This window comes from Corvus cornix, chromosome 6 (assembly GCF_000738735.6).
Source record: "Corvus cornix cornix isolate S_Up_H32 chromosome 6, ASM73873v5, whole genome shotgun sequence".
In the NCBI taxonomy this organism is placed as follows: Eukaryota; Metazoa; Chordata; class Aves; order Passeriformes; family Corvidae; genus Corvus; species Corvus cornix.
In genome coordinates, this window is record NC_046336.1 from 2,246,501 (window position 1) to 2,265,725 (window position 19,225).

At 46.6% G+C, this 19,225-nt stretch overlaps 1 long non-coding RNA gene across 1 annotated transcript in view; it reads right to left on the reverse strand.

Annotated features, from left to right (window-relative positions):
* Nucleotides 1–15,676, reverse strand: part of LOC120410182 — a 28,689-nt gene extending 13,013 nt beyond the window's left edge. Inside the window, exon 1 of the long non-coding RNA XR_005602137.1 lies at nucleotides 15,268–15,676. This is a non-coding gene — a long non-coding RNA (uncharacterized LOC120410182). The remainder of the gene's footprint in view (nucleotides 1–15,267) is intronic.
* Nucleotides 15,677–19,225: the final 3,549 nt, after the last annotated feature.

The window sequence follows — 19,225 nt, forward strand, 5'->3', positions numbered from 1 at the left end:
TTAGGGTCCCATCCAACCCAGACCGTTCTGTAATTCCATTTATCCTGGGTTCAGGCTCTCCTCCCTTTCACCCCCCATCCAAACCTGCCCAAGGGCTGCCAGAGGAATATTTATTTTCAGCTCTCTGATACCCCTATAATAAAAATCATTAACTGTGTCTGTGATCCTGTGCTTGATTTAGAGCATCGATTGTTAATTCGGGCAGCTCTCCCACCAGCAGAGATTTTTAAACAGCAGGAGCTGGCTGGCTCTTTAGTGGAATAGCTCCTGGGGGACAGGGATTGCTTTTATTGACTGTGTCTCTGTGCCTCTGGGCAACAGCAAAGCTGCACTGGCTCTTTTTTTCTCTAATTGTGAATTAACCAGCTCTGCCGTGCTGCTGAGGGGCTACAGCAGAAATTATTGCATTTGCCTGCCTGCAGCTTTGCAATGTATCTTATTAAATGTTTTCAGCTGCTGCTAAACATTAGGCTGACTGTTAATTTAGCAGGTGTTGAGGATCTGCGGTGGTTTCAAGGAAAAGCTGCCTTTATTCAGCATTTTCTGCTGCATGGTGTAACTTTTATCCAGTGTGAAACCTTGAGAGTGAACTGTACAGCTGAAATAGATCTTGCACAAATAGAATCACAGAATTAGAGGATGGTTGGGTTGGAAGGGGCATTAAAATTCATCTCATTCCACCCCTGCCATGGCAGGGACACCTCCCACTGTGCCAGGCTGCTCCCAGCCCCAATGTCCAGCCTGGCCTTGGGCACTGCCAGGGATCCAGGGGCAGCCCCAGCTGCTCTGGGCACCCTGTGCCAGGGCCTGCCCACCCTCCCAGGGAACAATTCCTTCCCAATATATAACTTAAATCTCTCCTCTTTAATCCAAAGCCATCCCTCCTTGTCCTGTGCCCCTGCAGAAAGCCAGGTGAGAATGCATTGCCCAGTTAATGTTATATATGGTTATTTTAAACCCTGTAGTTCAATCACAATCACTTTAGGAGAAGCATCCAAGTGATTTATTTAGCCAGGGAAAAAAAAAAAATCCCTTGTTGAGCCAGAGCAACCATTATGGACAGGTCAGCATGGACTGGGAGTGAGGGACTGCCTTGGATTTCTCCTTCGGGGAGTAAAAGGAGGAAGAGAGGGGAGCAGATGGGAGCTGGGGGTGCCTTGCTGGATAATCCCCTCTTGTTCTTCTCCACTCAAGCTCAGCTTTCAGCATTTCTGACCGGGGGCACAGGGTGAGGAGCAGTTGGGACTCGGATGTCGGAGGGGGAATCACCTTTCAGCCGGTTTGAGGCAGGACCTTCCCCTGACCTGCTCAGACACAGCTCCCGGGGAAAAGCCGCGCTTCAGACACTGGCAAGTGATGAATGTGGAAAATCACCCGGCTTCAGATAAGTTGGGAGCTTGATTTTCCTCTCAGCAGCGCATCGGGCTGACAGTGCCAGCTTTTCCCCTTTCACCTGAGGGTGAACTGCCAGGACCTGTGCTCGTTAAGAGGATAAGTGCACTGAACACAGCTCCATTCATCTCCAGGCTGCCTGCTTGGCAAGAGCCGGGCCGATTCCCCTCTGATCTCCCAAAACCTAATGCAAGCTTGGATTAGGTTGCATCCCTTCCCCCCCCCGCCCCCTCTTTTTTACCCTCCTCCCATGGAAGTGCCTGTAAGGGGGATGCACAATCCTTTCTTCTGCAGAGCTTTTGAATCAGCAGATTCCTGGACACTTTGCCTTCCTGTTGTTCATCCCTGTCCTGGCTGGCTCCTGGGCAGCCTGTTCCCTTCCAGGACGTGGGGAATTCCTGACTTTTCCCATTCTGTAATCTAATTTAGAGCAGGAGCTTCCAAATCCAGGCAGTTACCTGATAACCAACCTTTGTTACCTCCTTATCCCAGCCCTGTCCAACCCAACCATGGACACTTCCAGGGATGGGGCACTTAAATCCTGAACCCCCCAGTTATCCCAGGGAACCAATGGGATTTCCAGGATTTAATGGGTGTTCTGCTGGAGGAGCAGTTCCTGTGGTGCCCAAACCACATCAAAACAACCTCTGGGAAGAAAAGGAACTGAAAAATCAGGAAATCAAATCCCACCGAACAGCATTCCCTGCAATAACTCAGGGCATGGAGTTATCCCTTCCTGCTCAGCCTGTTCTGGCTTCTGCTCCTGTGCCTGGAAAGGGAATTGAGCTGGAGAGTAAGGGGGATTTTCCCTGTTTAGTCCCATTTTCCTCCCGGCTGTTTGCTGCAGGAGCCATGAGAGGGCAGCAGGCTCCTTCCTAGGATGCCTTGGCTTGGCTTTCCTGGTTTATTCTGCTGAAAAGTGGACGGCGAGAAAGGCAGGGAGGGGCTGGGAGGGACAGGGAGAAGGCTCCTGACTCTACATGCAACGGATTCTTCTATTTCACCTCCTTAAGACACACAAAAAGAGAAAGTATTTTCCAAATTACATTAATTTTGAGGCTCTAATTGACATCCCAGCTCTGTGGGAATGAGCACAGGGGGAGGGAAGAGAGTGGTAGGTTCCTGGGAAAAGTTTTTGGCCAATTCCCAGTATTATGTTATATGTAATAATAAGAGGAAAATTGCCCCCAAAAAAGCCCAGAGGAAAGTGAGAATACACGATTTTTAAAAAATTAAATCAGAGCTACCAAAGCTCTTGGTTAATAATAGTCAGAAATACAGATTCAAAGAGAAAATGGGATTTTATACAGCACAAATCGGCCAAATAAGGATAAAGATACTGAGTTTTGCAAAGGTAACCAAGGCAACGTTCACTAGTATTCCTTGATCAATACAAGTGTGAGCAAAACCAGCATCTCAAATAAGAACAGAACTCTATCACCCAAGAATATTTTATAAACATGCTTATTTCTGGACATGAAAGAGAATATTTCAGTGACCACGGGAGGGGGGGGTTCTCCCATTCTTTGTCGAGGATTTTAAAGAGGAAAATAGAGGAAAATACAGAGGGATTGTGGCACTGTAAGAAAGTGTTTCCCATCTATTTCTACCTGTTGAAGCCTCGGGAGAAGCATCAGGCACATTACAGTGAATATTCAAATACTCAGATTAAAGCTTCTTGGGCAAAGAGCAACTCTTAGAATTAGCAGTGCAGAAAAAAAATGTGTGCATAACTAAAACCAAACTTCCTTCAACTGCAAACATCACTCTGGGAACATCCAGAGTTAAAAAAAATGTCAATTTTCCACCTTTCCAAAGTTTCTGACCAGTTCTAAGACTCATCTGGCAGGGAGAATAATAAAGAATAATAAAGAATAATAAAGAATAATAAAGAACCTGTCTCGTGTCATATATTGTGCCTTGCAAAATCTATTTCAAGGCACAATTTACCCCATGACACGTGATTTACTTGAGGAGACTTTTCAGGATGACTTTGTTAAATTTCACACATCCCCAGCTTGTGCTAAGGGACCTTCTCCTGTGCTGGAGTTCCTGCAGTGGTCACCAAACCAATCTGGGTTATTTTCTCTATTTTCCCATGTGTTTCCATATGTTCAGGGTCAGATTTATTTCCCATCGCTGCCATCTTCCAGATGGGATCTTTTGAGAATAAAATGTCCCTGAGTGATGGGGAACCCTCCCAGATTTTTGGGGAATAAGGTGATCCATGAACACACCGGTGCTCCAAGGAGCTGCCAATGAAGCCACAGGAAGATGGGTGATACCCTAATTATCCCAACTTCAAAGAAAATCACTAATTACAATCAAACTATGCTTAATTTCCCAAGGACTTTGGGGTCCAGCCCAGATATTGTCACCTGCCCATGTTTTAAGGATATTCAGCATTCCTGGACTTTTTACTGGATCTGAGGGTTTCATGTTTAACATGGCAGGGCAAGGAGAAGGAAGAAGGAAATATTTGATGTGAAATTGCCCAAGAAACACAAGTGGGTGAGAAATAAACACTGCTGGCCTCTGCACACCATAATCCTGTGACAGAAATGCTTCAGCAGCCTGTGCTGAGGAAAGTCAGGAAGAAAATTCCCATTTCTGTCAACATCCAACGGGAGGAAAAGACAACTAAAAATGCGTCACCGAGGCAACAAACGAACTTTTCAAAGATCCCACGATCCAAATCCTTAATAAAAAAAAGTTTCTTTAAAAACTGAACAAATAAAAAGCTGGCAGAGCACGTGGAGGACACAGGACAAGGACACAGGTCCCACTTGGAACAGGGACACATCTCCAAAGGTGTCTGTCCATGTGGGAACATCCCACCCCCAGGTCATCCCTAACTTTGCAGCAGCTCCATTAATCCCTTCCCAACATTTCAAGCTGCCTTTTCCAGCCCCTTCTCCAGTTTTTATGGGAGTTTTGGCTCTTTCCAGCAAAACCATGTTACAACAGGATGGAAATTTTGCTTTCCTGCTGGATCTTTCCACACTGGGAACAACAGTTCAGCAGCTTCACAGGAATGATGGAAACCAGGCCAGAACAGGAACTTTCGTTGGCTTGAGTGGGATTTGGATGGAGCTGTGAACAAATTAACAGGACAAGAATGGGGATCTTCTCATGTTTATCCTGTGAGGGCAAAGACTGGAATCAACATATCCCCACTAATCTCAGCTTCCTTTCCCCACCTCCATTTAAAGGGGTTACAGGGATTAGAGAGAGCCAAGAGCAATTCTGGCTCCAGCCACCAGGTTCTCCAGATAATTTTGCACGTTTTGTTGGAATTAAACAAAGTTAAGGTTGGGAAAGACCTCCAAGATCACCAAATCCAGCCTTTGATTGAATCCCACTGTGCCACCAAACCACAAAGTGCCACATCCAGGCGGTTTTTGAACACTTCCAGGTTTTTTGAACACTTCCACCACGGCTCTGAGGAGCTGTTGCAATGTTTAACCACTTCTCACAGAATCCATTTTCCCCAATATCCAACCTGAACCTCCCCTGGTGCAACTTGAAGCCGTTTCTCCTTGGCTCAAGGGATAAATTGGACCATTCCTAGAAAACACTTGAGGGTTTGCAATGCAAAATAACAATATTATTTTTATTTTGATATTTGCTCCCATCCCTGGGGAGGCAGGAGCAGAGGTTCCCACTGGGCCTCAGCTTTCACACCAGTGTTCAAGTGGATGTTTTACCAGCTGGGGGTAAAAAGAAGCTTTTAAAGCACAAACCCGTGGGTTTATCAGGTTTAACAGCGTGTCTGTGGGGAGAAAACAGCAGCAAAAGAGGGGAAATGAAAAGGGTTATGGTGGATACCATAAATTATGTGTTTTCTTTGTTAAATCTCCAAGAAAATAAGATAGAAGCCACACAGGTGCCCCTGAGAAGGACCCTGCTGCTGGCTGGGGGTGTCTGAGAGTCAAACACCCCTCTCCAGGAGCGGTTTCATTTATCAAGGAGTTTTGTCAGCACATAAATTGCTGTTTTCCAGACCTGGCACTCAGGCTGCAATAGAGGGAAGGAAGCTGAGGATCCATAACCATCCATCTCCATTTGTCATTCCGGGATGAGAGGGGAGCAGGGCCCCATCTCCAGCGCCAGATTTTGCTCTCTGATACCATCCTGGGAGTTACTCCTCCTCCCCTCCTCTCCCTTTACTCTGCTCCCTCAGTCCTGCCCTTACAAGCTGAGACTTGCTCAGTTCCTGCATTTTGAAATAAATTGGTTTTATTTTTCCAGCACTTCGCTGGAAATGAAACTTTGCACAGGTGAGAAAAGCACAAAAATCCCATTCAAAGCCACATTTAAACATCAAGGAGGTTTTAAATGTTACTTTCAGCCTCTTCTGGTACAACTGTCCCAGTGCTCCCTGCAGATCCGAAATGGTATTGGATTTTGATAGCACCTCTGGGTTTAATGTGAGATAATGAATGAAACGTACCCACAGATGGGAAAGGATCCTGCCAGCAAGGGGGAATTCCAATTATTTCTCTGCAGCCAGAGGGTGACTACTTCTAATCTGGAAATAACTTCCATTGTTGAAACAAAGGAAAAGGAGCTGCAGCTTCTGGTTAATTCTGGGGGGACTATTCAGCTGGTTTTTAATGAAATGCAGGTTGAGAACACTTTTTAGGCAATTTATTGCATGGGAAAGGCTGATGGGAAGCTACAAGATGCAGGAGAGAATCCAAGTCCTTAATCAAAGAAGGTGCAGCAGATAAAAGTCAGGTGTAAGAAGGGACTTTAAAAGGGCAGCACATTTTGGTTTTCCTCACAAAGATTCTTAAAGGAGAGCCAGGGAACAGAGCATCGACCTTTTCTGGAGATAATTCACTTCATGCCTCTTTTCTCTAAGGAAGATGTCATCACTTATTCCAAGAAATGTTCTCTGGCATGGACTAGCAAGAATAAAGCCCAGAGGTTGATTTCATCATTTATATTGATTTATTACACCTGTCCAAAACAATTTCAAGAGGAAATATTTTCTCTGGTAAGCTCTGAAGTCCCAACCATGCCCTGGCAAGGCTGCAGAAAGCCTCTTGATCACATACAAAATATTCCCTGGCAATCCTGAAACCCAGAAAACAGAGAGACAAGCACACTTTTTGTACATGGAGCCGTGCCCAAGATGAATTTTGAGGCAAGTGTGTTCATCTGAAAGTCATGAAGCAGCTTGAAGAAGGGTTTAGTCTGGGAGGCTTTGCTCTCCTGTAAATCATGAGCAGCTGGAGCTACTTGTTCACGTTCATTGAGGCTGAGAGCACCCTCATTCTCACCCAGGGAGTCCAAGGAGGGGTTTATTTCCCCAGGTTGAAAGAAAAGATCCCTCAGGTGTGACAACAGAGTGGATAAATCATTGCAGTGATTTAATTACCACTGGCAAAAATAAACCCCCTGCATTTCCAACACTTAGGAGTTCATTTTCATGGCACACCAGGCTAAAACATCCAGAAATAAATGTTGGAATAGAAACGTGTTCATCTGGGGCTGAGCCTCCTCCTCCCCCAGTGGCAGGTGCTTGGCTGGGCAGGGATGGGGAATGTGCCTGCAGGGATTCTGCTTCCTCCAAATCCTTTCCAGAGGGAAATATTGAACATTCCTGCCTGGACGTGGCAGGCAGGTTTCTGTTGGAGTCCAGCAAATAAAAGGGCTCAATTTGTCAGTGTCAGGATGGGGCAGGGATCTTCTTTCCTTCAAGCAGTAAAAACCTCCCAGCAGCCAGTGGTGCTGAAAACCAAGATGGGACCAGATGGAAAGAGCCTCTCCATCAATTAAAAAAGGATCCACTTTCAAAAAGGGGGTTTAGGGTAAGATATGGGAAATATATTCTGGATAATGTTATAGATAGTATTTAAATTATTGTTATTTAAATATTTCCGACAGGGTAACGAACTGCTAAGTGGCAAACAACTCCAACTAAATGTGTACAACTCCAATGGAATGGTTTGGGTTTCATTGTGTATTTCCAAAAATTCCAAGCTTAAGGGAGATAAAATTGGGACTGTTTGGCCTGGGGAAGAGAAGGCTCTGGGGAGAGCTCAGAGCCCCTTCCAGAGCCTAAAGGGGCTCCAGGAGAGCTGGAGAGGGACTGGGGACAAGGGCTGGAGGGACAGGACACAGGGAATGGCTTTAAGATGAAGAAGGGGAGATTTAGATGGGATATTGGGAAGAAATTGTTCCCTGTGAGGGTGCCCAGAGCAGCTGTGGCTGCCCCTGGATCCCTGGCAGTGTCCAAGGCCAGGATGGATGAGGCTTGGAGCAGCCTGGGACAGTGGGAGGTGTCCCTGCCCATGGCAGGGGGCAGAATGGGATGGGCTTTGAGGTCCCTTTCAACCCTGTTCCCCCCTCAGGATGGGCTGTGTTTGATCAGATCCAGCCAGGTTCTCCCAACCTGGCCCTTATTTCACATTCCAGTGACCTGAGGAGCACTCAGGTTTCTCTGTGCATCCCAGGAATGAGCAGTTGGCTTTTACAAGCCCATTGCTGCGTTTTATCCCACTTTTATGGTTCCTGTGGATGGGCATGGAGAAATAAGGAGAACTCCTGCTGCTTTCCCCATCCTGGATGTCCTGTTAAGAGCTATCAAATCTCCTTCAGCTCGGTTATAAAACTGACTCAGAACAGCTTTTCTCGAGTTCCCAGAGAAATGTTACCAACAAAACCCCCACACAATTTATCAGCTCAGCTCTCACTCAGCTGAGATGAGGCACAAACCCCAAATGCTCATATCAAACACAAAAAATCAAATATTAATGGCACTCTGAAAGACACTGTTAGAAAAACCTCACTCCACTTCCAAGGCACCTTGGCCAGAACTCCCAGAGGAACTGAATGCCTCTGGAAGTCCTCCACAAAGTTTTAAGGGCACAAAGGGTTCTCACATCAATCCCCAAGGATCTCAGTCTACTTTGGAGTAGCCCTGCAGAGAGCAGCCACATTCCAGGGCAGTAAAATGGAGCAGCTGGGGACTTTAAAAAAGCTGTGACTGAATTTCCTGAAAAGTCTCCAGAGTGTTTAAAAATATATAATAAAGGATTTTCCCCTGGGCATGGGGTTCAGGTAAATGGGAGAGCCCTCCAGAAGAAGAGGGTTGAAAAGAATTCTCTGCTTACAGGAGCCTCTGATGAACACGAGGGTGTGAAATGGAGAATAAAGAGATGGCAGAGGTCACTGAGGTGCAGGGGAGGGGTGAAAGAGCACAGGAAATTCTGGAAGGGAGCAGAAGCACCCAGGAATGCTGTAGGGTCAGGATTCGGGATCACCAGAGGCAGCAGTGCCCAGCAGAGCTCTGCTCCCAAACCCTGCACTGAGCACTTCATGCACTGCCAGAGGCTGTGACAGGGATTGGAAGATTCATTAACCCACGGGCTGTGCTTCTCTTTAGAAGCCTCCTTGCTACGCTGCCCAAAACTCTCCAGCTGCTCTTAAAGCAAAGAATCCTACAAGGAAATCAGGGTTTGATGGGAGCCAAAGCTTCTCTGCAAAGCTGGGTTTGGTGCAGGTGTAGGTGTTGCCTAAATTAAGAGGAGCCTGCACAGTTTCCTCAGGATCTGAACCATTCCCATCCTTTTCGTGGTTGCTGGCTCACACAGTAGCCTCCCCACACCAGTTACCTGGGGAATTCAGTGTTCCAGAGCTAACCCAGCATCTCCTCTGCTGGATTTTTTATGTCTTAACAATTCACGTGGCATCAGGGGTGGGGCTGAAAAAATTCAACAACTTCAACTCCAAACCAACGCTCTGGGAAAATCAGGTTTTCATTTCAGGGCTGTGCTACACATCCAAGCCTCACTGAGGTCAGTTCTGTTCTGCACAGGCCTCTGCAGGGAATGGGAAGACTCAGCAGACATTCCCAGTCAGAATTTGTCAGTCCCAAAGATCAGCACGGGGCTTAAATGTAGAAAACCACTTTGCTTTTTCTGCTGCTGCAGGATAAAGCCTGTCCAAATTACAGTGAAATAAATAAATAAATAAATAAAGGTTTTATTGCAGCAGCAGTTTGGTTGAAAACTTCTTTTTCCTGACATTGGCATGTCTGTTTTGATGTGACTGCAATGACAAAAATACCACTGCAGGCTGCAATAGGTGTAAAGGCACTTCACCAGAGCCGAGGTAAAGAGGAAAACAAGTAAATAAAGGCTCTTAAAAGAGTGCTCAGTGGAGCATGAAGTGAGAATATCCTGAGCTAAAACATGGGGATTTATAGGCTCGCTTCCCTCCTCCTGCCCATCTCCAAAATGTGTTTTACCCTCTGGTGCCAGGGATGAACTTCTCCCTCTGTCTGTAGAGAAAGGAGAATTTCAGCCCATGTGGGAAACATTTGGACAAGCGTCCTTTCCTGAAAGCAAAAGAAAACATTTTAAGACCCACAACTATTTTGCCTGGGGAAATTTCCTCTTAATCTTGCCACTGACACCTCTCTCAGACACTTCCCAGCACTTCAAACCACGCGAGGGGCCAGCAGCAGCTATTCCCAAGGTATTTGGTTTCTCCCCACAGGTTTTTGCAGCGATTAAGTGACCTCAGATCTGAGGGCTGCTCTTCCCCCGGAGTGACAGGTAATTGAACAGGAGTGCAGGAGGGGCTGAACAAAGATGTTTGCTGCAGAGCAGCTCCTTTTCCCCGCCAAAGAAAACCTTTTCTACCCTGCAAATGGGGTAAAATTCTCAGCTAATACTCTCTTGTAATGTTTCAATGATGCCATGAAGATTTTTTGCCTTTTCTTTTATACCCCTGTTGTACCTTTTTACAGCTCCTGTATTCTCAGTGCTTTGTGCCTGCATTCTTGGACTTGTTTGTCAAGCTGAGAGACTCAACATTTTAGAAGCTTCGTAGCCAGGGATCAGTGTGCCCCAGAGCCCAAGGTCCCCTCCAGAACACATTCTGTAAACCAAGATAGAACCATCCAGGGGAAGGTTCCTTGGGGAGGGGGGCTCACTCGAGCCTCTCATTGGGGAATCTTTGATAGATGTGCTAATTAGTAACACCTCTAATGATATACCAGATCTTTTGGGGCATTTTTTGGGTGGGGTGCATTTTGGTGCATATGACCTGGACATGTGCACCTAAAGATCCTTAAAATAAATACCAAGGTAAAATCCCTTTTCCCCTTCTAACCGTGTTTGACTCTTGATTTTAAGACCAGGAAAAGGCATCATCATAATAAAATATAATTGCAGAGTCAGATTAGACTTAATTAAGAGAAGCAGCAAAGATGGTTTTGTGCATCTTGTGAGCAAGGCTGCTAAAACTGAGCAGCACTTGGACAAAGAGTGGCTTTTGGGGAGCACTCAGCTGCAGCCCCTGGCACAGGGTGATACCCAGAGGAAAGGGGGTGTCACTGGAGGGAGCTGCTCTCCTTGGGAAAACAGAGCCTGCCCTTGCTTTCAGTCCCTCTGCCAGGGAAACGCTTCCAGGTGTTGCAGGCGTTGCATTTGTCCACTCCTGAGACAGAAACTCCTTTCTTGTCTGACACCATCAACTCACAGCAATGCCTTTATGCAGACAGAAAAAAGCCAAGTGGCTGAAAAACTTTTAGGGATGGAAATGACAAAGTCCCCAAGGGTCTTTACCAAAATCCCTGTTGTGGACACTGAGCTGGGCCCTGGGGATTCCCTCTCTCCAGGATTTGTGCTCGGTTCCAGGCAGCCCCAGGTTGGGTCTATTTTTCCTCTCTCCTGCAGTCACAGAATGATTTCGTTTGGAAAAGCCCTCTCAGACCACTGAGCCCAACCATTCCCAGCACTGCCAAGGCCACCACTGCCCCACGTGCCCAAGTGCCACATCCACAGGGCTGTTCACTCCCTCCAGGGATGGGGGCTCCACCCTGGGACCCTGTTCCAATGCCTGACCACCCTTTCCATGAAGAAATTTTCCCTAATGTCCAATCTGACCCTCCCTGGCACGGCTTGAGGCTGTTCCCTCTCTCCCTGCCAGTGGACACTCTGTTGCTGGAGCCGGTTCCAGATGCTGGGGAAGGAAGCTGGATTTGGCATCCCAAGGCTGTGAAATCCCTGCTTGGAGCCTGCCCCCACTGCCAGGGTTTCTGGAGGGCAGTGGAGATCCAGGAGCTGGGAACACCACCCAGAACTGCAGCAGGACAGGATTTATCCCAGCCCTGCTGAGAAACCTGCACAGAAATTGCTGCACTCCCAGGAGCTGGATGGTGTTTGATAACAGACTGGGAATTTATTGGGAATTTCCATTAGCGTGTTTCAGTCTTGGAGCTGTTTAAAAGCTTTGCAAATTCTCATTCACTCTGGCTTTAAATTATTCAGCTTTTTATTCCAGGTTAGCTGGGTCAGTATTTTCACAGGTGAGACATGGGAAGGGTGCTGCAGGTTGCTGCTTGCTCTCAGCTTCCCACCCAGGAAATAAAACAAATTCTGGGAACATGGAAAATCTGGAGAAAATTACTCTGAGGTGGCAGCTTTACAAAATAAAAACTATCCTGTTTATATCACCATCTGTAAGAGGGAACTGTTTTCAACTTGACTTCTCAGTCCTCTAAACCAGATTTCCTTCTTTAGGAATTATGTTCCCCTATTCTTAGATCCCTTCAGCACCTGAGCTAACAGATCAAACAAGTGATTTTTGAGCACTGCAACATTTCTGATGGAATGAAGCAAGGTCCTGAACTCAATATCAATGCATTGCAGACAAGCAGAGAAATACTGTGATTGCTTTTCTAATCAGTACCAACATTCCCAAGTATCCTACTTTCTAAAATTGGGAAAGCTGAAGGTGGAGGGAATCTCTGGGTAGAGATAAATTAAACAGAGCTTTTATAACAGTCATTTGGCACTGCTTTCCAGCTCTTTCCCCTTGGCTCCTCCACAAGACTTTAAAGCATCAAGTGACTCCTGCCTGAGACAAAAAAAGGAATGAGTGAAGGAATTGTGAAGAGGAGGTAGCAGCCAGATCTCCAATTATTTTCCAGATCTCTCATTTTCAGAGAATCCTGGACTGGTTTAGTTTGGAAGGGACCTCAAAGCCCATCCAGTGCCAGCCCTGCCATGGGCAGGGACACCTCCCACTGTCCCAGGCTGCTCCCAGCCCCAATGTCCAGCCTGGCCTTGGGCACTGCCAGGGATCCAGGGGCAGCCCCAGCTGCTCTGGGCACCCTGTGCCAGGGCCTCACCTGGAAGAATTCCTTCCCAATATCCCATATAAATCTACCCTTTTTCAGCTTAAAGCCATTTTCCAAATCTCTCATTTCACTTCCTCAGTGCCCTCAGAGCCATTTTAGAGCATTTCCTATCCCATCCCTGAGCACCAGCTGTGAAAGGCAGCAGATCAGCCTCGATCCAAGTGATCCCTGCTTTGAAATGTTCCAGGAATTACTCAAGGATTCGCTTGATCGCTGCTATTTCCACACCCCCGAGTTCCAAGGAGCAGTGTTTTAGTGGACAACAGGTTTTCCATTGCTGTAGGGATGGGTGAGCCAGTTCAGAACAGGACTTGGAGGAAGGCTTTTCCATGCCCAGTTTGCTCCATGCCCTTGGATGCCTCCAGGCAGTCACTATCCAAGGCCTTCTCTTCCCACTCCCTGTCTCCAGGAGCTTGTGGCTCTTTCCCACCACAAATGACCCCACAACCAGTGCTGGGCAGCAATGGGACAAACCCCTGGAATCCCTCCATCCCCTAAAGTTTCCTCAGGATCTCAACCCTTCCAGTCCTTTTCGTGGTTGTTGGCTCACACTGTATCCTCCCCACACCAATTACCTGGGGAATTCAGTGCTCCCAGCATCTCCCCTGCTCATTTTTTTTTGTCTTAACACTTCATGTGGCATCAGGGGGGGCTGAAAAAACTCAACAACTTCAAATCCAAACCAGCTCCGGGAAAATCAGGTTTTCCCTTCAGGTCTGTGCTACACTTTTAAGCCTCATTAAGGTCAGTTCTGTTGGGCCAAATGTTGCTGTGTGACACCATCCCGCTTATCCAGGGCGTGAGGAATGCAGCCAGGGAGAGAGGAGGTGCTGTAGGATGCAAAGGAAGCCCTCAGGTTTGGGACAGACTGGGGGACCTTGGCTGAAATGCCACCAGGCTGAGCCCACATAGAGATTTCCAACACACCTGGGCTGAAGCAAAGCACAGCAACCCAAATTCTCCCTCCCAGGTGCTTCCCCTCAGCCAGGGATCTGTTTTCCATCAAAAAATCGAGACCCTGGAAGCAGAAAAAGGAAAGGAACGTTTCAACACTTCACCATTTGTGATGTTTCTGCATTTTGATGCCTGGGCCAGAGGTGAAAAGGCAGCAAAATATTATTACAGGGGATTCTATTGACTGTAAACAGTCTGAGGCTCTTTCAGCTGCTCCCTTGGGAGGGCAGACAGGAATCTTGACGGCTTTTACTCCTGGGGAAATCACCCAGACTAGGATTTTATGTCTAAATGTTTACAGCAAGCGATAGCTGCAGAGCTGAACGTGCCATGGCCTGGGGGTGGCATGGGCAGCTGCTGGCACTGATGCCTTTTCCTGGTCTTAAAATCAAGAGTTATACACGGTTAGAAGAGAAAAAGGGATTTTACCTTGGTATTTATTCTTAAGGATCCTTAGGTGCACACGTCCAGGTCATGTGCATCGAGATGCACCCCGCCGAGTCTATCCCTGTGTCTCTGTGTCTCTCTTCTCTTCTTCCCCCCAGCATCGGGTATATCATTATAGGCTTTACTAATTAGCACATCTATCAAAGATTCCCCAATGAGAGGCTCAAGTGAGCCCCCCTCCCCAAGGAGCCTTCCCCTGGATGGTTCTATCTTGGTTTACAGAATGTGTTCTGGAGAGGACCTTGGGCTCTGGGGCACACTGATCCCTGGCTACGAAGCTTCTAAAATGTTGAGTCTCTCAGCTTGACAAACAAGTCCAAGAATGCAGGCACAAAGCACTGAGAATACAGGAGTTGTAAAAAGGTATAACAGGGGTATAAAAGAAAAGGCAAAAATCTTCATGGCATCAGCACCATCCTGCTGGAACAGCCACTCGTGATCGAGGCAGCTGCTGGGTCACAGCTCGGACATTCCAGCCAGCCCCAGGCTGGAGGGCAGAAGCCAGCGAGCCCTGGCACAGGGGGTGGTGTCCAGGAGGAGTCCAGGACCCCAAATCCTTCCCCAAGGGAACACCCAGGGCTGCAAGCAAACCAAGCCCTTCCCACTTTAGCAGAGCCAGGTTTGGGTCCCAACTTCAGGTCTGGAAACCTCCTGGGAAGCACAAACCGGGCTCCAATCTCAGTTTTCCAAGTCATTCCTTACTGAAGCAAAGCCAGCAGAAGTGTGGGAATAATCACCCACCTAAACCCACAGCGTGATCTCACTTAGTCCATGTTTTCAAGAAGATTCAAACCCACTTTTTCTTCCAAGTTTCTACTCCTGCTTTCCAAATATTTGGGAAATAAAGCTGGGAAGTTCTAGACTTGCTGTTAAAACCTTCTTGAAATGTTCATAACAAGTAAAATTCTCATGCTCAGAGGAATCACATGAAATGAAACTCCACAAAAAAGGGCTGGGCATGGAAGGATTCAGGCAGCACTGGGGGGTTTTCACTTCAGGAGCACAGATCAAGATAACACCAGGTGGAAAAAGAGAGGGAAAGCTGGGACTCAGAGGAATTTATCAACCAGCCTCTCCAGGGGTTCTAATCCAAAAGGTTTCAAAACTTAATTCCTAGGCAGAGAGGTTTTAGTAAGAAGCTCAGAGCATTTTTTTCTGGTTCCTCATAGCAGCTTTTATTGAGGAACCAAATTCTTCTGAAACTTCGAAATGAGTTGGAGAGAAACTTAATTCCAAAAGCTAATAATAATAATAGTAATAGTAATAATAATAATAATAATAATTCACAATAAAAGAGTGTGTTAAACACCTACCTCTGACAGGACTGAGCTCTTCAGTTTCCTGGTCCTGGTTGGAAGGTTGAAATAAGGATAATTCCTGGTTTATCCTGTACCAAGGATTACACCCTGAATGTTCCAAGGAGTGGATTGATTCCTTTAGCCATTGGTTCTTCTCATCCCTCCCTAAGAAAAAACTTTTCAAGCAGGGGAAGAAGTACAAAACAAATATATTAAAGCACACATATTTCCAGTTCTGGCTCCTGCACTGAGCTCTCCACCCAAAATAAACTGGTTTTCCAAAAAAACTTCTTCAAAGGGACTGAAAAACAAACATTTGCCATGGCTGGGGTTGCTCTGTGGGAGGAGCTGAGGGAGAAGCAGGAAGAACAAGTTGCCTATTTAACACCTTTTATTATTTAATTGACAAAGCCAGATTTGGGGAGGGAATGGGAATTGCTGTTCTCCAAGCAGGTGATGCCAGGCCTGGGTAGAGGAGCACAGGTTACAAGGGGAAGCAGATGAGGATAAATCCCAGCTGGGCCTGTGGTCAGGGCTGATCTTTGTACATCAGCAGGTGAATCCTTTGCCAGCTGATTTTTAAGAAAATCAAAATTCAAAACAAATCCCCCTTTTGATTTTTCCAGATAAAGAAACATGAAGCAAAAATTTTATGCCCCACAGCCCATGGATTCCCTGCTAGCAGATTTTCAAGAGAATATTCTCAGCTGAAGTTTGACTCCACACTCTTTTTGGATGTTTGAGTTTTGATTGCTTCTCCCAGAATTCTGGTAGTGCTGGACACCTAAAAAATAAAAGAAATTATTCTGAAAAACAAGTGAGAGGTGCCAGTCCAGATCTGAGGAGCTTTTAATGCACACCCATAGTTGGACTCTGCCAAATTCTCTTTGAACTTGTGGGGTGTGTGGTGCTGGTGTCAAAGAGATGTGGCTGTAGTTGAAATATTTGCAACTTTAATTACTTTAGGGATAAATCCTTGCCTGGGTGGATGTCACAGAACAAGTGGTGCAGGCTCCTGCTCTAAAAGGATCAGGAAGGACTTTTGTCTCTATAAATAATTCTGCTTTAATTTGCTCAGAATTTATTGCTGCTGCCTTCCAATTTCCACTGTGCCTTGATTTTATTTCTTCCTACCCAAACGCTCTTATCAGCCTCTGGGCTTTGGGAAGCAGCTTTGGGAATGGGGTTTGTACTTCAAGGTAAATATTTTTCACTTGTGATCTGTAAGATCCACTTCCTCCTGGTTTATTTTTTTTATCTGTTTCTTTATTTAAGATTTGTTGCAGGCTCAGCTTTTTCATCCCACTGCTTTCTTGCAGGGAAATGGGCACAGTTTTGCCCCTTGGCTGTGCCTTGGTTTTCCTTCTTCAAGGGACAACGGCACCACCCTGAGAGTCAGGGAATTATGGAATGGTTTGGATTGGAAGGGACCTTAAATCCCCTCCAGTGCCACCCTTTTCCATGGGCAGGGACACCTTCCACTAGCCCAGGGTGCTCCAAGCCCCGTCCAACCTGGCCTTGGGCACTGCCAGGGATCCAGGGGCAGCCACAGCCTCCCTGGGAAACCCATTCCAGGGTTTCACCACCCTCAGAGGGAATGATTTCTTCCCAAAATCCCACTAAATCTCCTCTCTTCCCATTTGAAGCCATTCCCCCTGAGCAGACAGGCAGTAATTACAATTACAGACAGCACAGGCTGTCAGGGAAAGCACAATATGAGCAAGGGTGGTGTTGGCCTAATTAATAATGCAAACACCAGGAGCTAATTTTACCCCAAGTATGATCATTAAAATGTAATTTATCCCCAGCAACTGCTGGCATGTTTTTATGGAGATTACTCAGTGCAGCAGCATTTCATCAGTGGCTCTCAAGGACAATATTTGTTTTAAAACGAGAGGCTGCCACCCTGATGGAAAATAATGAGCCTGGAATGCAAGAGGTTGCAAGTGATCTCTGGAAATGAGGTGAAAACAGCGCTGTCCTCTTGAAGTTGTCCTTGGGCGGGTTGGCATCCTCAGCCAGGTGCCAGGAAAACCTGGGATTTCACAGTGCCCCTCATGAAGAAATAGGAAACTGCAAACCCGAGAGGTTCAGAGGGCAGAGGTGGCCCCAAGCATCTCGTTTCACCTCAGCAACAAACGAAATTCAGCTGTTGAGATGAAGCCTGTCCAAAGTGTGGACAGAGAAGGATTTCTCCTTAAAATCCGTGTCAAATATGGAATTATGGGTGGTGTACTTTAAAAAAAAAAAAAGCAACAAGCAAAACAAAAAAGTGTTTCCAATAGAAAGGAAACGGGAAGTGATGAATTCCCAGGGCTCAGCCTTGAGCACTCACCTCACCGAGTATTCCCAAAGTTTGTTCCTCAACCAATCCTTTGGCATCGCTTTCAGAGTCCCCAAGCACTGCAGCCAGGGACAATAAAGAGATGTAATTCCGAGGGATGTAAATCTTGTGCGTTACCAGACTTTTGTTTTGAGTCACTGCAGAACAGCACAAGCTCCTTTTTATTCCCAGAAATTCCCTTACAACCAACTCACGCTGGAGAGAAATCCCGAGTCTCTCGCTCACCTCAGCCTCAGCTCCCACTCGTGACTTTAAACCCAGGGAGGAGAATTAAACCCGATTATCTTGGTAGGTCTAAAACCAACTGGGCGCTGAGATCCTCTGGGGAAAGGGAAAGTTAATTAACAGTGAATTATCTTGAGAGAGTCGCTGTGAAGCCCCGGGGGCCCCAGGCAGAGCCATTATTGCCTCATTTAAGCTGACAGTGGCTGTCACCTCCTCATTTCCAGGGCAGGACTCAGCTCCTCATCATTTATTTTTATTTCTTCAGAGCTTTTTTTTACTCTGTTGTTTCCCCCTTCCATTTAAAGACTTAATGAAATTCTTCCTGCATTAAGAATTCCATCCTTGTGCTGGATGATTTTTCTTCCTAAAAAATATATCCAGATCCAAACAACATCACCCCCTTAATGGGATCTCCCACAGCTACAAACCAGCCTTTGCTTGGCTTGATTTTTATTTCAGAGCCTGATGTTTCAGGGTGTTCTTTCTTTCCTTACCTCATCTCTACTCCCAGTGCTCTGGGCTGGTGACAAGCTGGGGATCGGTGACAGGTTGGATTGGATGATCCTGGAGGTCTTTTCCAACCTAAAAGATTCTGGGATTCTGTGGAAAGAACCCCTTTGCCTTAAAGGATGGGACACAAAAGCCCTAAATCTCCATGGCAGTGGCTTGGCTCTGCTGTGGGCACAGGGAAACTCAGCTGAGCAGCTGAAACTGGGTCAGTAAAATAAAAATTCAACAAATCCATCTGGGATTTCAGGTCATTCCAGTCTCCTACCCCGCATCCTCTCTCAGAGCAGAAGGCAGGAGGGGTGAATATAACCTTACCTGTACTTCTTGAGATAAATTAATGAGTTTCTGCCGTCATTTGCAGTGAGAAATATGGAGAGTGAGGGTTATTTTCAGGATCTCAGGAGTGTGAGAAAACATCAGGAGGATGAAAAATCTCCCCCCTTTGTTGGGCTATTTTCCAGCCAGCAGGAGAAAACTGTTGGAAGTTACTCTGAGAATTGATGGCCACTGGTAAAAAGTGTTGCTGTGATTTGGGTCCCTGTGAGTTACAAAAGCCATCATTGTGCTCTTGGCTATCAGCTGGCTCACGGATCCAGAGCTGGGTGATAAGTGGTGCCTTAACCAACCTGTGACCCCACAAACATCTGTCTGTGAGGTTCTACCCCCGTGCTGAGAAGGGCAGGTCCCCAGAGGGGTGTCCTGGGCAGAGGTGGCACCACAAAGAGGGACAGAAAGAGGTGGCACTGCTGACACCCTGAAGGGGACAAGGTCCAGCCTCTGCAGTCCCTCACTCACTTCTGAGGCTACAACATCATTTAAACCTTTCCAAAATATGCAGGTGGGAAGCTTTGGAAAGGCAGATTATTTTGGGGAAAAAGGAAACTATGAATTACA